This window comes from Macrotis lagotis, chromosome 8 (assembly GCF_037893015.1).
Source record: "Macrotis lagotis isolate mMagLag1 chromosome 8, bilby.v1.9.chrom.fasta, whole genome shotgun sequence".
Lineage (NCBI taxonomy): Eukaryota > Metazoa > Chordata > Mammalia > Peramelemorphia > Peramelidae > Macrotis > Macrotis lagotis.
Window position 1 is genome coordinate 20,367,375 of NC_133665.1, and position 19,792 is coordinate 20,387,166.

The window sequence follows — 19,792 nt, forward strand, 5'->3', positions numbered from 1 at the left end:
TTAAGGATGTCTCAGCTTAGAATTTCACATTTAAGTATTTAACTGAAAACTGTGATGCTCCTTAAAATGCAAATTTCCATGAGGGACAGTGTTTCACAGCTGGAAGAGTCCTGGATTTGAAGTCAGAGGACCAGAGTTTGAGTATCTGCTTTTGCCATGAATACCTTTGTAACTGGGTAAATGGTTTCATCTTTCTGAGCCTTGGTTTTGTTATCTATAAAGTAATGACCTCTAAAGTTTCTAAATATATATCCCTGTTATAACAGGGGATATGGAGCTCACACACAGCCTTGTCTAGTTGCAGCAAACACTGAAGAATTCAAGTATTTTGGGAATAATGAAGATATGCCATTACTGGTGACTGACTCAATGAATCTACAAAAGGAGGTGACATTTCCTCAACTTCTTTCTCTTTCCTGTCTCTTTCTTATGTCAGAACTTTTTAAGTTTATTCCTAGATGGATGGGTAGAAAAGGCTGCCACCCTTCTGCCCTCTCTTCAGCCCCACTTAACAAATATATGAAGGTAAGCAAAAGAAAGAAAGAAATCTCATTCTATACCCTGATTCCAACACTAACCTGTGAGGAGGTAAGATTTTGTTGTCATTTTTCAGTGGTGTCTGACTCTGTGACTCCATTTGGAGTTTTTTTGACAGAGATACTTACTATTTACTTCTCCATCTCATATTACAGTTGAGAAAACTGAGGCAAATAGAGTTAAGAGACGGATCACACAGCTAATAAGTGTCAGAAATCAGATTTAAACTTAGGTAGAGTCTTTCTGACTCTATGTCTGGACTCTATCCAGTGCCTCATTGATCTTCTAGAATCATGGTTGACCATCTAACAGTGGTATTCTTATTGTTAGTCTATGAAACTGAAGTTTGCCCAAGAGTGGTAACTTTTTAAGTTATTTCCAGTCAATTATACCTAGTTGTGAATCAATTGATGGGAGGAATGCTTGGAAATAAAATTTCACCTATTTCATAAAATAGTGAACCCTAAGTAAGAAATTAAGCAGAAACATTATCACTTCACCCAAATGTAAAATGGAAAGAATAGTAGTACCTTCCTCAAAGAATTATTTGAGCATCAAATGAAATAATAATTTTTTAAAAAAGTAAAATTTTTAAAAAGTAACTATTGTAGTGTCTGGCACATAGTAGGTTCTATACTTCCCTTTCTCTTTCTCACCCATTCAGGCTTGCTTCTTGACAGTAACTCTCACATCATCATTCCCATCATCACATGGGAACTTGCAAAAGAGAACCAGGATTGCGTATTCCTCTTCAAAGTAATAGTATCTCCCTTTACCTTTTTATTTTTAAACCATGTGGTATAGAGAATTAGAAGCTGCAATGGTCTGAGAACTCTAATTATAAGCATATTTTAAAATTTATTTCACTAAAATAACAAATATACCTTGCTTTCTATTATAGCTCCCTTAAAAACATTGTATTCATTAGAATTTTTTTTGAAAGTAAAATAATATGAATACAGTCGAACAGCTGGGTAATTTTAAAAAGTCTTTTGGTAAGTCATTTTGGAAAGTGACAAATCCTTTTAAAATCCAAAAAAATCTTTCTGATTTTTCATACATCTGTTTTTCTTAAAACTAGGCCTGCTTGCACTTAAATACATGTTCTCTTTGTTAAAATATTGACATATAAACACTATATGTTGTATATTTGTGTACCTGTGTGTATATGTGTATGGGGAGACTGGAATGATCTGTAACTCAAATGCTTATAAAATTAATCATATCTTATTTGATCATATTTTAAATGTATAAGTTAAATAATTTAAAAAATTCTAATAGATCTTTTTTCAAATAAAGGATCATACCCAAACATCTTTTTTTTTTAATGGGAAAACTAGATTTTCATATAACACACTTTCTTAAACTCAAATGCACCTGGATATTTCCAACTTCTCCAGAATCATAATGGGGAAATTATATAATGGATACTTAGTATTAGAATAATTTCAATAGTTCAAAGTGAAGTCATAAAACACTGAATAGTAATGGTACTACTACTACTACTACTACTACTACTACTACTACTACTACTACTACTACTACTACTACCATTACTACCAGTACCACCACTATACTGAATAGCTATAGGAATAGTAACACTACTACTACAACTACCACTACCACCACCACTACTACTACTACTACTACTACTACTACTACTACTACTACTACTAACTACTACTACTACTATTACCACCACCAGCACCATCAACCACCACCACCACCTTCACCATCACCACCGTCATCATACTGTATAGCCACAACAATAGTAATACTACTACTACTACTACTACTACCACCATCATCACATCTTACATTTGAAACATCAATCTAGTATTTTAGATAGAGAGCCAACCTTGAAGTCTGACCAGTTTGTCTTTAATGTAAAAGTTTGAAGGAAAATAATATAAAATAATACAGAATAAGTAGGTTGGAATCAGAATGATATGGCCTCAGTACCAATCTGAGAATTTTATACTTTAAATTTTATACTTAAAAAAGCTAGGGGTTTTGAATCTAGGTCCTGTGAACTTGTCAAAAATAATTTTTTATTCTTTTTCATTATAGTTGGTTTCCTTTATAATTCTTTGTATTTCATTCTATGCATTTAAAAATATTCTGAGGAGCTATACGCTTCAGTTGACTGACAAATCAGTCCATGTCATAAAAAAAAGTTAAGATCTCCTACCAAGGGGGTAGTTCTTATCCTTCAGACACAGTAGGGAGTCATAAAAATTTTTTAAATAATCTTTTCTGCTAAGGAAAGTGGCTTTATTTCACAATACTTCTGTTTCAAGGATTTTAAGTTGACATATATGTGGTAGAAGGGGTTAGAGAGGGGAAAGACAATAGCAGGCAAATCAATAAGGAAGCTTTTGCAATAATACAACTGAAAGGCAATGAGGGCCTGAAGAACAGAGTAGAAAACGGTAAGTGGAGAGATGGGAACAGATATGGTATATTGTGGAAATAGCACCATACTTGACAATCAATTGACTATATAGGGAAAAGGATTGGGGAAGCTGGGGTTTCAAGAGAGAAATATGAATCAAAGATGACTCCAAGGTTGTGAACCTGACTGTAAAGATGATAGTGCCTTACAGAATTAGGGAAGTTAGAAGGATGTATAGTTTTGTAGAAAGAAAAAAAATTTCCAGTTCTATTTAGGTCATAATCAGTTTGAGAAACTGATGGAACATTCAGGAAATAATGAAAACCCAAACTGTACTGTACTTGGCATAACTCAATGAACTTAGTCTGGATAGAATTTTGAAGATTTTTCTGAGTAGAAAGTAGATACTTAGAGAGACTAGAAAATGCTGCCAGTGAGGGATAAGAAGCAGGTACTATACAGTAAATCCAAAGGAAAAGGAAGCAGCAATGATATTGGGAAGAGGACAGGGATCAGTAAGGAGGAAGGGACTGAATAAATATTTATTAAGCATCTACTCTTTGCCAGACATTTTACAAATATTATATCATTTGATCATCACAACAATCTTGTGAGGTAGATGCTGTTTTATTCATTTTATAGTTGGATACCTTGTTGTGGTAGAGGGGTTCATATTACTCACTGAAACTATGAACAAACCATTCCAGTATCTTTGCCAAGAAAACCTTTTTAAAAAAAATATTTAAGGCAATGGGATTAAGTGACTTGCCCAAGGTCACGCAGCTAGGTCATTATTAAGTGTCTGAGGCCAGATTTGAACTCAAATCCTCCTGAATCCAGGGCCAGTGCTCTATCCACTGTACCACCTAGGTGCCCCTAGAAAACCCCATAAACAGTTATTAAAATGATAAAAAATATGATACCAGAAGACAAACTCCTCAGGTCAAAAGATATTCAACATGCTATCTGAGTAAGAGCAGAGGAGGATTGCAAGTAGCTTTAGAAAGAATACAGCAGTTAGGCCAAAGTCAAAAGGAAGCTCAGCTTCTGTGTCTGATAATGAAAGTCCAATGCTATAAAGATCAGTGTTGCAATAAGATCCTGGAATGTATGATCTATGAACCAAGATAAGCTAGATTTAGTCAGACAGGCAATTAAACATCAGCATATTGGGTGTCAGTGAACTTAAATAGATGGAAATGGTGGATTTAATTCAGCTGATCTCTACATAAACTACTGTGGGCAAGAATCCCTTAGAAGAAATAGTCAATAAAAGAGTGAGAAAAGAGTCAATACTGGGTGTGATTTCAAAAGTAACAATGATATTTGTTTAAATCCAAGGCAAATCATTCATTATCACAATAATACATATCTGTGCTTCAATCACTGATACCAAAGAGACCAAAGATAATCAGTTCTACAATATTTTCTAGAAATAACCTCCCTTTTGCTACCACCTGCCCTTCCCACCAAATGTCATATTCATCATAGGGGACTGGAATGCTAATGTAAGAAATAAAAAGATTGCATCTAGGTGGTTCAATGTATAGAGCACTGATCCTGGAGTCAGGAAGACCTGAGTTCAAATTTGAACTCAGAAACTTAATACTTACTTAGTTGTATGACTTTAGGCAAGTCACTTAATCCCATTGCTTTACAAAAACAACAAAAAAAGAAAGCAAAAGTTAATTGGGATTATAGGCAAATTTGATTTGGGACTACAAAACAAAGCAAAGCAGAGCAGAGACTAATTGAAATTTGTTGGGGCTGCTAGGTGGCTTAGTGGATAAAGCACCGCCCTTGAGTCCGGAGTACCTGGGTTCAAATCCTGAGTCAGACACAATAATTACCAGCTGTGTGGCCTTGGGCAAGCTACTTAACCCGGTAAGAAATTTGTCAAGAAAACTTGCTGGTCTTCAACCACCCAAAAGTTAATATTCCATCCACATGGATCACCTGATGATCAGTATTGAAGTTATATAGATCAGTATTGAAGTTATATATACATATATATGTGTATATATATATATATATATATATATATACACATATATATATACTTTGCAGCCAGAGGTGGAGAAGTTCTATACAGTCAGTTAAAACAAAACCTAGAGTTTACTGTGACTCAGACTTTGTGTTGCAAAATTCAGACTTAAATTGAACAACGTCGGGAAAACTGCCAGACTATATAGATATTACCCAAATTATGTTCCTTTTGAATATGAAATGGAAGTGATGAGTAGATTTAAGGGATTAGCTCTGGTTGATAGAGTGCCTGAAGAATTATTACCAGAGACTCACAACATTGTACAGGAGGCAGCAACAAAAAAGTTCCAAAGAAAAAGAAGAGCAAAGAAGCAAAATGCTATCTGATGAGGCTTTACAAACAGCTAAGGAAAGAAGGAAAGTGAAAGGAAAACTTATACCTAACTGAATGTTGGATTCTAGAGAATAGCAAGAAGAGATAAGGTTTTCTTATTTAAGCAATGTAGAGAAACAGAAGAAAACAACTGAAAGGGAAAGACAAGAAATCTCTTCAAGAAAATTGGAGCAATCAAGGGAATGTTTCATATAAAAATGTGCTGATAAAAGATAAAAATAGGGATTTAACAAAAGTAGAGAGATTAAGAAGGGGTAAGAATAAACAGAACTATACAAAAAAGATCTTAATATCACTGAAAAGTGTGATGATGTGGTCACTCTTCTAGAGTCAGATGAAGAATGAAGTCAAATGGGCCTTAGAGAAGCTTTGTTAACAATAACCCTAACGAAGATAATGAAATTCCAGTTGAGCTTCTTAAAATCCTAAATGATGCTGTTAAAGTGCTATATTTCCATGTCTGCAAACTTGGAAAACTCAACAGTGGCCACTGAATTGGAAAAAATCAGTTTATAACTCAATACTAAACAAGGGCAATGCCTAGGAATGTTCAAATTACTGCAGAATCATTCTATCTATCTATCTATCTATCTATCTATCTATCTATCTATCTATCTATCTATTTATCTATTTAGGATATTATTTGAGTTTTACAATTCTCCCCCCAATCTTACTTCCCTCCCCACCACAGAAAGCAATCTGTCAGTCTTTACTTTGTTTCCATGTTGTACATTGATCCAAATTGAGTGTGATGAGAGAGAAATCATATTCTTAAGGAAGAGACAAAAAGTCTAAGAGATAACAAGATCAGATAATAAGATAGCTGGTTTTTGTTCTAAATTAAAGGGAATAGTCCTTGAACTTTGTTCAAACTCCAGGCTCTTTATCTGGATACAGATGGCACTCTCCTTTGCAGACAGCCCAAAATTGTTCCCGATTGTGGAAATGATGGAATGAGTGAGTCCTTCAGGGTTGAACATCACCCCCATGTTGCCGTTAGGGTATACAGTGTTTTTCCTGGTTCTGTTCATCTCACTCAGCATCAGTTCATGCAAATCCCTCTAGGCTTCCCTGAAATCCTGTCCCTCCTGGTTTCTAATGGAAATAATGTTCCATGACATACATATACCACAGTTTTCTAAGCCATTCCCCAATTGAAGGACATTTACTTGATTGCAGAATCATTCTTATTTCATACACCAATAATGTTGTACTTAAAATTCTGAAAACTAGGCTTTAGCAATTTGTGAACCTAGAATTACCAATAGGGCAGGCTGGTTTTCAAAGAGGCAGAAGACCTAGAGACCAATTTACCAATATTCATTAGATTATCAAGAAAGAGAGGGAGTTCCAGAAAAAAATCCATTTCTGCTTCATTGACTACAGCAAAGTCTTTTGCTGAGTAATTCAAATGGCTTTGAATTATGACAAACTATGGCAAGTTCCCAAAGGGATAAGAGTACCAGATCATCTTATTTGTCTTCTGAGGAACCTATATGGGGGCTTAGAAAAAATGGTTGAAGCTAAACCTGGAATAACTGATTGGTTTAAATTGGAAAGGGAATTTGACAAGACTGATAAGACCTTATTTTTTTTTAACTTATGTGGAGAGTACATCATGCAAAATGCCTAGCTGGATGAATCAAAAGTCAGAATTAAGTTTACTTGGAGAAGTATACAGATATGTAGACAAGACCACTCTGATAGCAGAAATTAAAAAATTAAGAAACCTCTTGATGAAAGTGAAAGAAAAGAGTGAACAAACTTAGCTTAAAGCTCAATATAAAAAATAACAATAAAAAACTGAGGTTTTGGCAATTGGTCCTATCTCTTCCTGGCAAAGAGGGAGAGAAGAAATGGAAGCAGTGTCAGAGTATACATTCTTGGGCTTAAAGATCACTTCAGATGATGGCTGCAGCTTTGAAATTAAAAGATACTTCTTGGAAGAAAAGCTATGGCAAATCTGGAAAGCATACTAAAAAGAAGGGACATTCCCTTGTTGACAAAGGTCCATACAGTCAGAACTATAGTTTTTTCCATTAGCAATGTGTGCTTGTCAGAACTGGATTATAAAGAAAGCAGAGTACTGTAGAAATGACACTTTTGAATTGTGATGTTGAAGAAGACTTTTGTGAGTCTTTGAATAGCAAGGAGATCAAATCAGTCAAGACTTAAAGAGATTAATTCAGGTAATACACTAGAAAGCCAAATATTGACACTAAAGCTTACATATTTTGGCCACCTTATGATGTTATGACTCATTGGAAAAGACCCTGTTGTTGGGAAAGTTTGAAGTTTGCCTTCAAAGGAAAAGGGGATGACAGGAGGAGATGGATAGACAGTATCATGAAAGCACCAAGATGAGCTTGGATAGACGTTGGGAATTAGTGAAGATAAGAAGAACAAGGCTTGCTATGATCCATAGGATTATGACCGGTCAGACATGACTGAATAATTGAACAACAACAGTAACAACAAGCTGAGGCAGAATTTAAGTGACTTGCCCATGGTGGAACAATTAGTAAGTGTTTTGAGTTTGGATTTGAATTTAGGTCTTCCTGACTCCAGGTTCAATATTTTACCTACTTACTCTACCTAACTGCCTCCAGAGAATTAAAGTCTGTTGGTAATAGAAAGTTAACTCTTATAGATGTGAAGAGTGTGTGTGTGTGTGTGTGTGTGTGTGTGTGTGTGTGTGTGTGAAAATTTCAGCCCCTTTCTGGGATTGAGAATGGAAAGGTAGAGAAATGGATTCTAGGACTAAGACATGACTTGAAGGTCATCCACAAGGAAGACAAATTAGATATGCAAAAGCATCCTCATTTCAGGTACCTAGAGAGCCTAAAAAACAAAATAACACACACACACACACACACACACACACACACACACACACACAAAACACACCTTCTTGGGAATGAGAAATGAAGATGAGAAAGTAGCTTACAAAATTCACTCTGAGACTCAAATTTAATTTCAGCAAATATTTATTATGTGCTCTCTATGTGCAAGGTACCTGGTGCTATGAAGGCAAGAACAGGAAGAACCTAGCCTCAAGGACTAATGAATTGGGGTATAGAACATGTGCATAAATAAGTGGATGGAACTATGCACAAAGTAGTATGCAGTTATATTAACAGGGAAAGTACTAATAACTGGAAAGGGGATGGCAAAACCCCTGAAAGAGATGGCAGCACTGGGCACAAGACAAGAACCTGAAACACTACCAGACATAAGAGTATAAAGATGATAGACAGGGTAGGGTATTTGATTAAATAAAACTTTGGGGCCTATTATGTACAAGAAATGGAGCTAGGCAAAGAGAGGACATTTAATTATAATTAAAGAAATGATTGACTTATTCAAATAATAATTTAATGTAAAAAGCATAAAAACATTCAAACTTGGAAATAGAGTTATTTGGCAATGAAAAAGAAATGACAAGTCCCATAGAGTAAGCTTAAGATTTACAAGGCACCTTCCTCACCACAGTCTTGTGGGATACTTAATATATTATTCTCCCAATTTTACAAATTAGGAACTGAAAGATCAGAGAGAGAAAGTTCTTAAAAGAAAGTTCATATAGATACTAAATGAGGGGACTAGCATTTAAACCTAGGTCATTTTTGTCTGACTCGCACATAGTCCTGAGCTCTTCCCACAATATCATTCTGTCTCTCTAGAGAAAATGAGTAATATAGAATTTAAATTAATTCAATGTGAAAGTTGGTGGCATTTGAAGGAATAAAAAGTTGCATATCAACAATATTTGAAATGCCAGCCAGGCAGAGACTGCCACTTCCTTTGTCTGGGTGTCTGGTGACTCAAGTGATAATATACAGTATTAGCGATAATTAGTTTTAAAAGGTCACTTTAAGGGTGCTCATGTTTGTGGATGAAACAAGAACTTGAGAATCTGGGCATAATTGTCCCAATATAATTGTAAAAATATTGAGACCCTCCAGAAATTCAGGATGTTATGAAAAGCCATTGTAATAAAAGCTTGCCTAGGTTAAAAAAGTTTTGTTCTGTGTAAGAAATATATGCCCTTTAAAAGCAGTCATCAATCACAAATATTATTGTATTCTACTGATTATTTATAAATAACATGATAGGGACAAAGTTGATGGAAAAAGGTCTTCAATAACTTATTCTGATTGGAAGAAAGAGTAGAGAAATATTCAAGATCTCAGAAGCAATATACCTTAATCCATTTTTCACTGTCTTTTCTTTTATGAACTTTTAAGAGTAGGATAGTTGAAAAGATCAACTAAGCCATCCCTTTAATGGGCTCAAATGGCTTATGGAGGATTCATAGACCCTGTAAGCTGAGAGAAGTTAGCCACCCATGAAAGAGAACTAACCCAGAAATAGGACCCTTTTGACAGAAACTTTGGAAAGAAAAGGGCATCAGCTGGGAAATCAGGAGATCTAAGTCTTCTAGGAGCCTAAGAAAATTCTCCTAAGTAGCTAAGTGATCATGTGGCAAGTCCCATTTCTCAGTCTCAATTTCTTCAGTTGTAAATGAGGAAGGGTGTGCCTCTTTTAGCCCTAAAATTCTCATTCTAAGCAAATCTATTGATTGAATCAGGATGATTCATTATTCTCTCTTCCCTCCCATCTCTTCTCCCCTTTCCCCTCTTTCACTCTTCCTCTTTCCCCGCCTTTCCTCTTCCCTTTCCCTGACTCTGTTCCCCTCTCTTCTCTCCCTTCTCCATATACACAAATAAGAATAGATGGATTTAGTTTTTTCATTGTGAATACATATATTTTAAAATTACTCCAAAAGCATTATCTGAATATCTTTATTAGATTCCTTTTTTTGGTTTTGCAAGGCAAATGGGGTTAAGTGGCTTGTTCAGGGCCACACAGCTAGGTAATTATTAAGTGTCTGAGGCCAGATTTGAACTCAGGTACTGCTGACTCCAGGGCTGGTGCTCTATCCACTGTCCACCTAGCTGCCCCTTGTTGTTTTTTTAAATAAAATTTTATTAATATATTTTGGTTTTAGATTACTCATAATTGCCTATCTCTATTCATTCCTCTACCAGAGGGTCATCCCTTATATAATAGAGAAATTTAAAAGGAGGTAAAAATAATTAGCAAAATTAATTGTCAAAAAAGTTTGATCTTTGCAATATTCTATTTCAATTCTTTTATTTTTATCCTTTCCATTTATATTATAATTGATATTTTTCTGGTTCTGTTAACTTTGCATTAGTTCAGATGAGACTTCCCTTGTTTCTCTGTATTTATCCAATTCATCATCCCTTAATGAATATTAATATTCTATTACATTTGAATTGTCTTAGGAAGGCTCTGAATATCACATGGCAAGATAAGGTATATGCATTCAAATTCTACTACAGAGAATATTGATGGATTGACAACTTTGTTTAAAAGACAACCAATTCTTGATTAAAAGTTTATTTTACAAAGAACTCACACAAGGCAGGTGTTCACATGGAGATCAGAAGAATCAATACAAAGATGCTCTCAAGTTCTCTCTGAAGAACTTTGGCATCAGTTGTGAGACATGGCAGATAATGGCACAGGCATGTCCAAATCAAAGAAAGCACTATGCTCTCTGAGCCAAACATAATTGCAGTAGCTCAAAACAGTGTAAGGAACAAACTTAGATATCTCCAACCCAAATAGTCATATTAATTATTTGGTATGATTAGCTGCAGCCAGATACTCTGACTTGGTGATAACATTTTGTTCTAATTTTGAGAATGGACTAGCTATTCATAGAGGCCCTGTTTGGAATTGGAAATCAAATAAATGTCCTTCAATTGGGGAATGGCTTAGCAAACTGTGGTATATATATGTCATGGAACACTATTGTTCTATTAGAAACCAGGAGGGATGGGAATTCAGGGAAGCCTGGAAGGATTTGCATGAACTGATGCTGAGTGAGATGAGCAGAACCAGAAAAACGGTGTACACCCTAACAGCAACATGGAGGTCTGACCAGTTCATTCCATCAGTGCAACAATCAGGAACAATTTGGGGCTGTCTGCAATGGAGAATACCATCTGTATCCAGAGAAGGAACTGTGGATTTTGAACAAAGACTAAGGACTATTGCCTTTAATTTAGGGAAAAAAAACCTGATACCTTATTGTCTGATCTTGCTATCTCTTTTACTTTTATGTTTCTTCCTTAAGGATATGATTTCTCTCTCATCACATTCAATTTGGATCAATGTATACCATGGAAACAATGTAAAAACTGGCAAATTATCTTCTGTGGGGGGTGGGGGGAGGGAAGTAAGATTAGGGGAAAAATTGTAAAACTCAAAATAAATAAAATCTTTAAAAAGAGAATGGACTAGCAATAGTATTAACATTCGTGTACAATGATTTCCTTAATCATTCTTTGCATGACTGTATTATTTTTTGTCTTTGAATACTTAGCTTAAGAATTGGTCTGGCACAATGTATAGAGAGATGGCCTGAATTCAAGTCCAGCCCTTCATCCATACTAACTGTGTGACTTCTCAATTACAGAACACTTGCTAGTCTGCATTAATAAAGTTCCTTTTATCAATGAAGTTCTTTTTATCACAGATCTAGCCAAAAGAAAATATTTTACTTAACATAGTATCTTGTTTAATTAAGTTAATAAATGTGGTTAGATTGATTAGTGATCCAAGTAGTAGATTATATGAAACCACTTGAATAAAGGTACATTTTGGATTGTATATCATAGGAAAAGCATATCTGGTTTTTGAGCCAAAGGACTTGTATGTACATTTTGGCTCTGCACCTCACTGTCTGTGATCACTTTATCCTTTTGAGACTCTTCTGCAAAAGAAGGACTTGGATTGTATGATCTGTGAGATTTTGTTTAATGTATGCTTTAGTGACCTTACCTTTATTAATTATATCTATAACTTCTGTCTTACTACTTGACTAGCATGGGATTGGTACATTGTCCTTTTTGGGGCAGCATACTCTTATTCTGATAAATATGAATTTTAAGAATTTGAATTGGTAAAATTTGAGTATGAAATTATGTTAAATACTCATTCTTCCTTGAAGACCCAGATCAGATGCTACTTATTATTTACAACCTTCCTCAATTTCATTCCTTTTTGGATTCTACACCTGAATCTTGAAATTTTCTCTAATTCTCTAACTAGATTATCCTCACCCCGATTTTAAAAAAATATTTATTTTTTCCAACTTCATTCATAGGATAGTTTTCAACAATTATTTTTGCAAGATTTTGAGTTTCACATTTTTCTCCCTTCCCTTGATGGAAAGCAATAGTCTTTACATGTATAACCATGCTAAATGTAGAACCATATTTATCATGCTGTAAAAGAAATCAAAATGGGGAAAATACATTGGAGAGAAAAAAGAAAAAAGATAATACATAAGACAAATTTTAAAAACTGAAGATAGTAAACTTCGGTCTGCATTTGAACTTCAGAGTTCCTTCTTTGGATATGGATAGAGTTTTTCATCATAAGTCATTTAGAATTGTCAGTTTATGCTGAAATGAGCAAGTCCATCATTGCTGATCATCATCCAATGCTGCTGTTAGTGGCTACAATGTTCTTATCTCACTCAACATCAATTCTTGCAAGTTTTTCCACACTATTCTGAAATCCTGCCTCTCATGGTTTCTCATAGAACAATAATGTTTTAGCACATTCATATACCACAATTTGGTTAGCTGGCCCCCAATTGATGGGCATTGCCTCAATTTCCAGGTTTTTGCCACTATGTGGAGAGCCATTATGAATATTTTTTTGTATATTTGGTTTTTACTTTTTTTCTGTGATCTTTTTTGGGATACAAACCCAGTAGTCGTATTACTGGATCAAAGGACAGGCATAGTTTTTACTTAATTACAAATTGTTCTACAGAAAGGTTGGATTAGTTCACAACTGCACCAACAATGCATGTGTCACAGTTTTCCCACATTCCCTCCAACATTGGTCATTTTCCTTTTTAGTCATATTGGCCAATTTGATAGTGTGAGGTGGTATGTCGGAGTTATTTTAAATTGCATTTCTCTAATCAATAATGATTTAGAGCATTTTTCATATTACTCTAGATAGCTTTTCATATTCTTTGACCATTTAATAGTTGTTTACCCTTGATTTTTAGCTCTTTTTTTATGTGTTGTCTATTCCCAGTAGAATGTAAGGTCCTTGAGGTCAGGGACTATATTGTATTTTTTTATTCTCAATGCTTGGCATAGTGTCTGTACACAAGTAAATATTTCTTGACTTGACTATCAACTACAAATGATCTCGCCCCCCTCCCCCCCTCATTCTCCCCCTCTCCCTCTCTTCCCCTCTACCTCTTTCTTCCTCTCCCTCTCCATCCCCTCATACCCAGACACACCCAGACACACCCAGACACACACACACACACACACACACACACACACACACACACACACACAGTCCTAAAGTATTTTATTTTGTTTACTTTAAGTATTGATTTATATTCATATTTGTTTTTGTCATAATAGTAGAATCAGATCCTTAAGGGGAGGAATTGTTTCAATTTTTTTTCTTTGTATCCCTAGCGACTAGATGGAACCTTGCACAAAAAATATATCTAAATGACTTAATAAAATGGAAGTGAAAGTCAAATGTCAAAGTCACCATGAAGAACAAACATGTAGCCTATATTCTATGTGAGCTTTCAATTGTTAAATAATCCTTGAAGCACTCTCCCTTCTGGACCTTCCTAGGTAAACATGAACTATAACAATGGTAAGCTTATTTTGTTCTGTTAACTCACACAGGAATCAGGTGTATTTTACTGATCTATAGCATTCTGTCACCATTATCAAAACCTTCTTATAGAATATCTTGTAGAATAGCCTATATTGTTAGTGGGATGGCTATCTCATCCTGTTTACAAACACCAAAATAATGTCTTGTCAAACTAGAATAGCCACTTATAGTACTATAAATTATTCTCTTAACTAAACATATGCCATTAGGAACTACAACTAGGATAAAATGGAGGGAAATAAGCATTGTTTAGAAATAAAAATAATCTTCTTATAGGTCAATTGAACAAAACCACAGCTCATTCCTTTCCTTTTCCCGTTTCCTTTCTCTTCCCTTCACTTGCCTTCCCCTCTTCTCCTTTTCCTTCTCTTTCTTTTCACCATTCTTTAACTGCTTTTTGTTTGAATACCTAGACTTTTTAAAAGAGAATTTTTCAATGATGTCTATTGTTTTTACATTGCCTAAATTCCTCCCAGCATCTCTCTCCCTCCCTTCTGAGATAGCCATCCCATATTGCAAAGAATATTTTCTTAAGAAAATCAGGAAGAAACAAAAATCAGCAAAACATATCAACACATCAAAAAAGTTTGAAAATATATGCAATGTTTCATACCCATGGGTCTCTCACTTCTGCAAAAGAATGAAGTGAAATATCTTCTTATGTCTCTTCTTTGGGGTCATGTTTGATCTTTGTAATTCTGAAACTCTCTAATTGTTTTGTAGTGGTTGTTCCATCCATTTATGTTGCCATAGTCATTTTGTAGCTTGTTTTCTTGACTCTGCTTACTTCTATACTCTGAATCAGTTCATACAGTTCTCTCCATGATTCTCTGTTTTCATATACATTTCTTATCATTTAAAGCTCAATAATATTCCATTCTATTTCATCTACCACAATTGGTTTAACCATTTCCCAATTATTGGATATCAATTTTGTTACATGATCAGTTGTAAGGAAATGTCCACAATGTGTTTTGTGTTTAAATAATAGAGTAGGCTCTCTGTGATGGCTGCCTTTTCATATTCTCCTATTCATAGCTACTTGTCCTCATACTTCAGATTAAAAGAGACCTCAATGATTGATAACATGCAATACACATGTATTAGAAAAGAATGCACAGTTACAGAGACAATTCTGATCAGCTAGCCAGGAAATGTGATCTATTAAGTACCTACAATGTGCAAGGGACTGTGTAATGCTTTAGGAATATAAAGACCAAATAATAACATACCCTGTACTCAAGGGGATTATATGATGACTGGAGGAGAAGAGGAAATGAAATTAAATGTACATATACGTAATAATTTGAGAAAGAATGAAAGAGTACTAATAAATAAAGAATGAAGAAAGACTTCCTGGAGGGGATGATACATGAGCAGGACCTTGAAGGAAGGAAGAATTTGAAGTGTCAGAGTTGAGGAGGGAATGCATTCTCAACAGAGGGAATAGAATATACAGAGGGAGGAGAGATTAAATATCAAGTTTTGAAAATAGCAAATAGCCAGAGTGGCTGTAATGGTTGGTATGTGAAGAGAAGTGATATGTAATAAGCCTGGAAAGACAGGTTGGAGCCAAGACTGGGAAGGGTTTTAAATGCCAAGCTGAAGAATGACATGGTCAGACTTGTGCTTTTGCAAGTTTATTTTGGCAGCTTTGCAGACAATGATTTGGAGAATGGAGATAGTGGTGTGGTAATAGACACATATCATATGAAAGGGTTTGTGCTTGTAACCCCATTTAGGAGAGCAAAACTCTCTTAACAGTGAGAGGTTTTTCTCTTTGGTGTGACTCCCATTGAAGTGATGCCTTCATACTACAAATAAAAAGACTCTGACAACATAAAGACAGGATCTGCCATGGTGTTTATGAGAAATAATTAAATATAGCAAATGTATTCTATAACAGAAGAAACAGAAACTCATTTAAGCAGAAGTATATCAGAGATCTACAATCCTTTTTCCTCTAAGCCTTCTTGCTACTAGAATGAACATTCTTGATAAAACAAAGCAAACATACAAAACAGTAATACACCTCTTCAGTTGTCCATCTAGAACTATTTCCTGTGGTCTTAAAGAAAAGAGCAGTGGATGGAGCAATATTGGACGTCACGTTCATGATGCTACTCTGGGTAGACTGCCACCTTTCAATTTTTCTCCTGTCTCTTGAGAGTTTTTCAAAGCCTCCATTGTATATTGCACCTGAAATATTCCCACTCTCTGATATGAGGGTTATTATTTAGTTTAACCTTTTCCTCAAGTTGGGAGGAACTAATTCCTAGGATCTTTGTGGTTAGCCATCAGCTTGCCAAGGGTTGTTATGCTGGAAGCCAGAAGTTCAATGAAAAGTTCATTGCAATGTTCCAAGATTAGGGTGATGAAGGTTTGAATGAGTGTGAGTAAAGAGAAGTGGACATTTTCGAGGGATCTTGTGAGGGTAGAATTGTCAGGATTTGGCAACTGATTGGATATGGGAGAGTGAGGGAGAAGAAAGCATCAAGGATAACAGTTTATAAACCTGGGGTGACTAGATGGATGGAATTGTTTATTACTCAGATTCTACTTCTTACAGAAAAAATAGTTATGCACTTCAATTGTGTTTTTAGGGTTGCTGACAAGGAAAGGCTAAATATTTAATAAGATTCATGTATTTTGATCAAGTCAATTTTTACACAAGCAGAGAATAACAGAATTTTGGAGTAGGAGATGATCTCAGTGATCATCTATTGCAACTCACCCACTGCTCTATCCCCAAGAAGTTCATCCAGCTTCTACCTGAAGACATAATGAGGGAGAATCTATTACTTCACCAGGTAGCCCATTTTACATTTTGATAGTTCTAATAATGAATAATTTTTTTTCTTAAATCAAGCTTGAATTTGCCTTTTGCCTATCAAACAGAAAATCTAATCTTTTTCTACAAGATAGTTTTTTAAATCCCTTGGCCCTAGCAATCATATCTCCCATTAGTTCAAAGGATCCTCATAAAATATGAAATCAAGGCCTTTCATTTTTCTATTTGCTCTCCTCTGGGCACTCTTTGGTTTAACAATGTCCTTTCTAGTATATGGTGCTCAGAACTGAGCATTACTCTCCAGCTGTGGTCTAGACAAGACAGGCTATAACAAAACTTTCATTTCCTTCTTGCTGGAAACTAGATGTCTTTTAATGTGGTCCAAAATTCCATGAATTTTCTTGGTTACCTTATGATCTCATTGATGTATTCTGAGTTTACAGTTCATCAGAACTTTCAGTTCCTTTCCACATAAACTTTTAATACTGTGTCTCCCCCATATTCTACTTGAGGAGTTAGTTTTTGAACTTAGTATAAGATTTTATATTTATTCTTATTAATTTCATATTTAACATTCCACTTAGGATCTTTTTTGAAATCCCACCCTGTCACAAGTATTTTAGTTTCCCTCTTCCTCATCGCTACTTTGTGTTATCTCAAAATTTTATAAATATGCTTTAATTAGAAGCTGAAAAGAATGTTTAAAAGCACAAAACCAAGCACAGATCCTTGAGGCACTCCACTGTAGACCTCATTCCATGTTCAATTCATTTCAACAAACATTAAAAAAAACCTTTTGTACTATGTACTAGGCATTTTTCTAGACATTGGTTATGCAAAAATAAAAGGAAACAGCCCCTACCCTTAAGAAGCTTACATTCTTTTTATCAAAAAATTATTTATTTATTTCTTATTTTTGTACAAATGATTTTTTTATACATTACTAAAATATTCTTGTTTAAGAGTAAACATAATGCCTCCCCCCCAAATATAGACCTGCATGAGCAAAAAAAGTAAAGAGAAAAAATTAAAATTAAAATAAAAAATAATAATAATAGGTGCATCCAGGTGGCACAGTGGATGGAGCCAGAAGCACCCGAACCCAAATCCAGCCCCAGAACCCCAACAATCACCCAGCTGTGTGACCCTGTGCAAGCCACCCCAATCCCATTGCCCTGAAAAATCAAACAAAAAAGACATAAAGTAACAATGATAATAATAATAATAATAATAATAATAATAATAATAATAATAGTAGGGGTGGACAGAGCACTGGCCTTGGAGTCAGGAGCACCTGGGTCCAAATCCAGCCTCAGGCACCCAACAATCACCCAGCTGTGTGGCCCCAGGCAAGCCACCCAAACCCATTTGCCCTGCAACACCCCCCAACCCCAAATAATAATAATAATAATAATAATAATAATAATTATAATAATATGTACTTCAATCTGTGTTCCAACACCTCCAGCTCTATCGTGGGTGGTTCATATTCTTTATAAGTCCATCACAAAAGCTACTTCCATGTTTTTCCACCATTGCCATTGCTGATCGCAACTCCCTCCATTTGTACTTCCCCACTACCATACACTATATTTTCTCTCTCCTTTCACTCTGTCCCTTTTCTTAAATGTGCTGTAGAGTAGCTGAGTGGCACAGCAGACAAATCCCCGGCCCTGGGGCCAAGAGGTCCCAAGCCCACATACCACCTCTTAGGTCCAGCATCCACCAAGTCCTATGGTCCCAGACAGGCCATCCAATCCCAGCCCCTTGAAAGAAGTAAAAAAGAAAATGTGTCATATCTTACCACTCTCCCCCCATGGTCCATCCTCTCCTCCATCACTCACATCTTCCCCCTTCCCCCTGTCGCCCTTCTCTCCTTCTTACTCTAGATGTCTATACCCCCTTCAGTATATATATATGCTGTTTCCTGTCCTAGCTACTACTACTGATGAGAGCAAAGCTTGCCTCATTCCTCCTTGCCTTCCCCCTCTTCCATATCATTGCAATATCTCATTGTAATGAAGAAAATCTTATTATATGAATTATCTTAGCCTATTCCACTTCTCCCTTTTCTTTCTCCCATTACATTTCCCTTTTAGCCATTGACTCCATTTTTACAATATATTATATCTTCAAATTCATCTCTCTCCTGTGCTTCATCTATAAAAGCTTCTCCTACCTGCTCTATTAAATGAGAAGGTTCATATGAGTATCATCAGTATCATTTTTCTATGCAGGAATACATGTAGTTAATCATCATCATCAAGTCCCTCATATTTTACTCTTCTCCTCCACTTTCTATGCTTCACCTGAGTCCTGTATTTGAAGATCAAACTTTCCATTCAGCTCCAGCCATTCCAACAGGAACATTTGAAATACCCCTGGTTCATTGAAAGTCCATCTTTTTCCCTGGAAAAGGATGTTCAGTTTTGCTGGGTAGTTGATTCTTGATTGCATTCCAAGCTCTTTTCCTTCTGGAATATTATATTCCAAGCTCTACGACTTTTAATGTAGTTGCTGCTAAGTCCTGTGTGATCCTGACTGCAGCTCCATGATATTTGAATTGTGTCCTTCTGGCTGCTTGTAATATTTATATTTTGATTTGAGAGTTCTGGAACTTGGTTATAATATTCCTGGAGGTTGTTTTTTTTGGATCTCTTTCTATTCTAGGGGAGATTGGTAGATTCTCTCAATTTCTATTTTGCCCTCTGCTTCTAGGATATCAGGGCAATTTTCCTGCAGGAATTCTTTGAAAATGATGTCAAGGCTCTTTTCCTGATCATGACTTTCAGGTATTCCAATAATTTTTAAAATATCTCTCCTGAATCTGTTTTCCATATCAGTTGTTTTTTCAATGAGATGTTTCATATTTTCTTCTAATTTTTCATTCTTTTGGGTTTGAAGTATTGTGTCTTGATTTCTTATA

At 35.4% G+C, this 19,792-nt stretch overlaps 1 protein-coding gene across 1 annotated transcript in view; it reads left to right on the forward strand.

The window, feature by feature from the left end:
- Nucleotides 1-19,792, forward strand: part of LPAR1 (lysophosphatidic acid receptor 1) — a 291,018-nt gene that overhangs the window by 28,880 nt on the left and 242,346 nt on the right. The window lies entirely within an intron of this gene.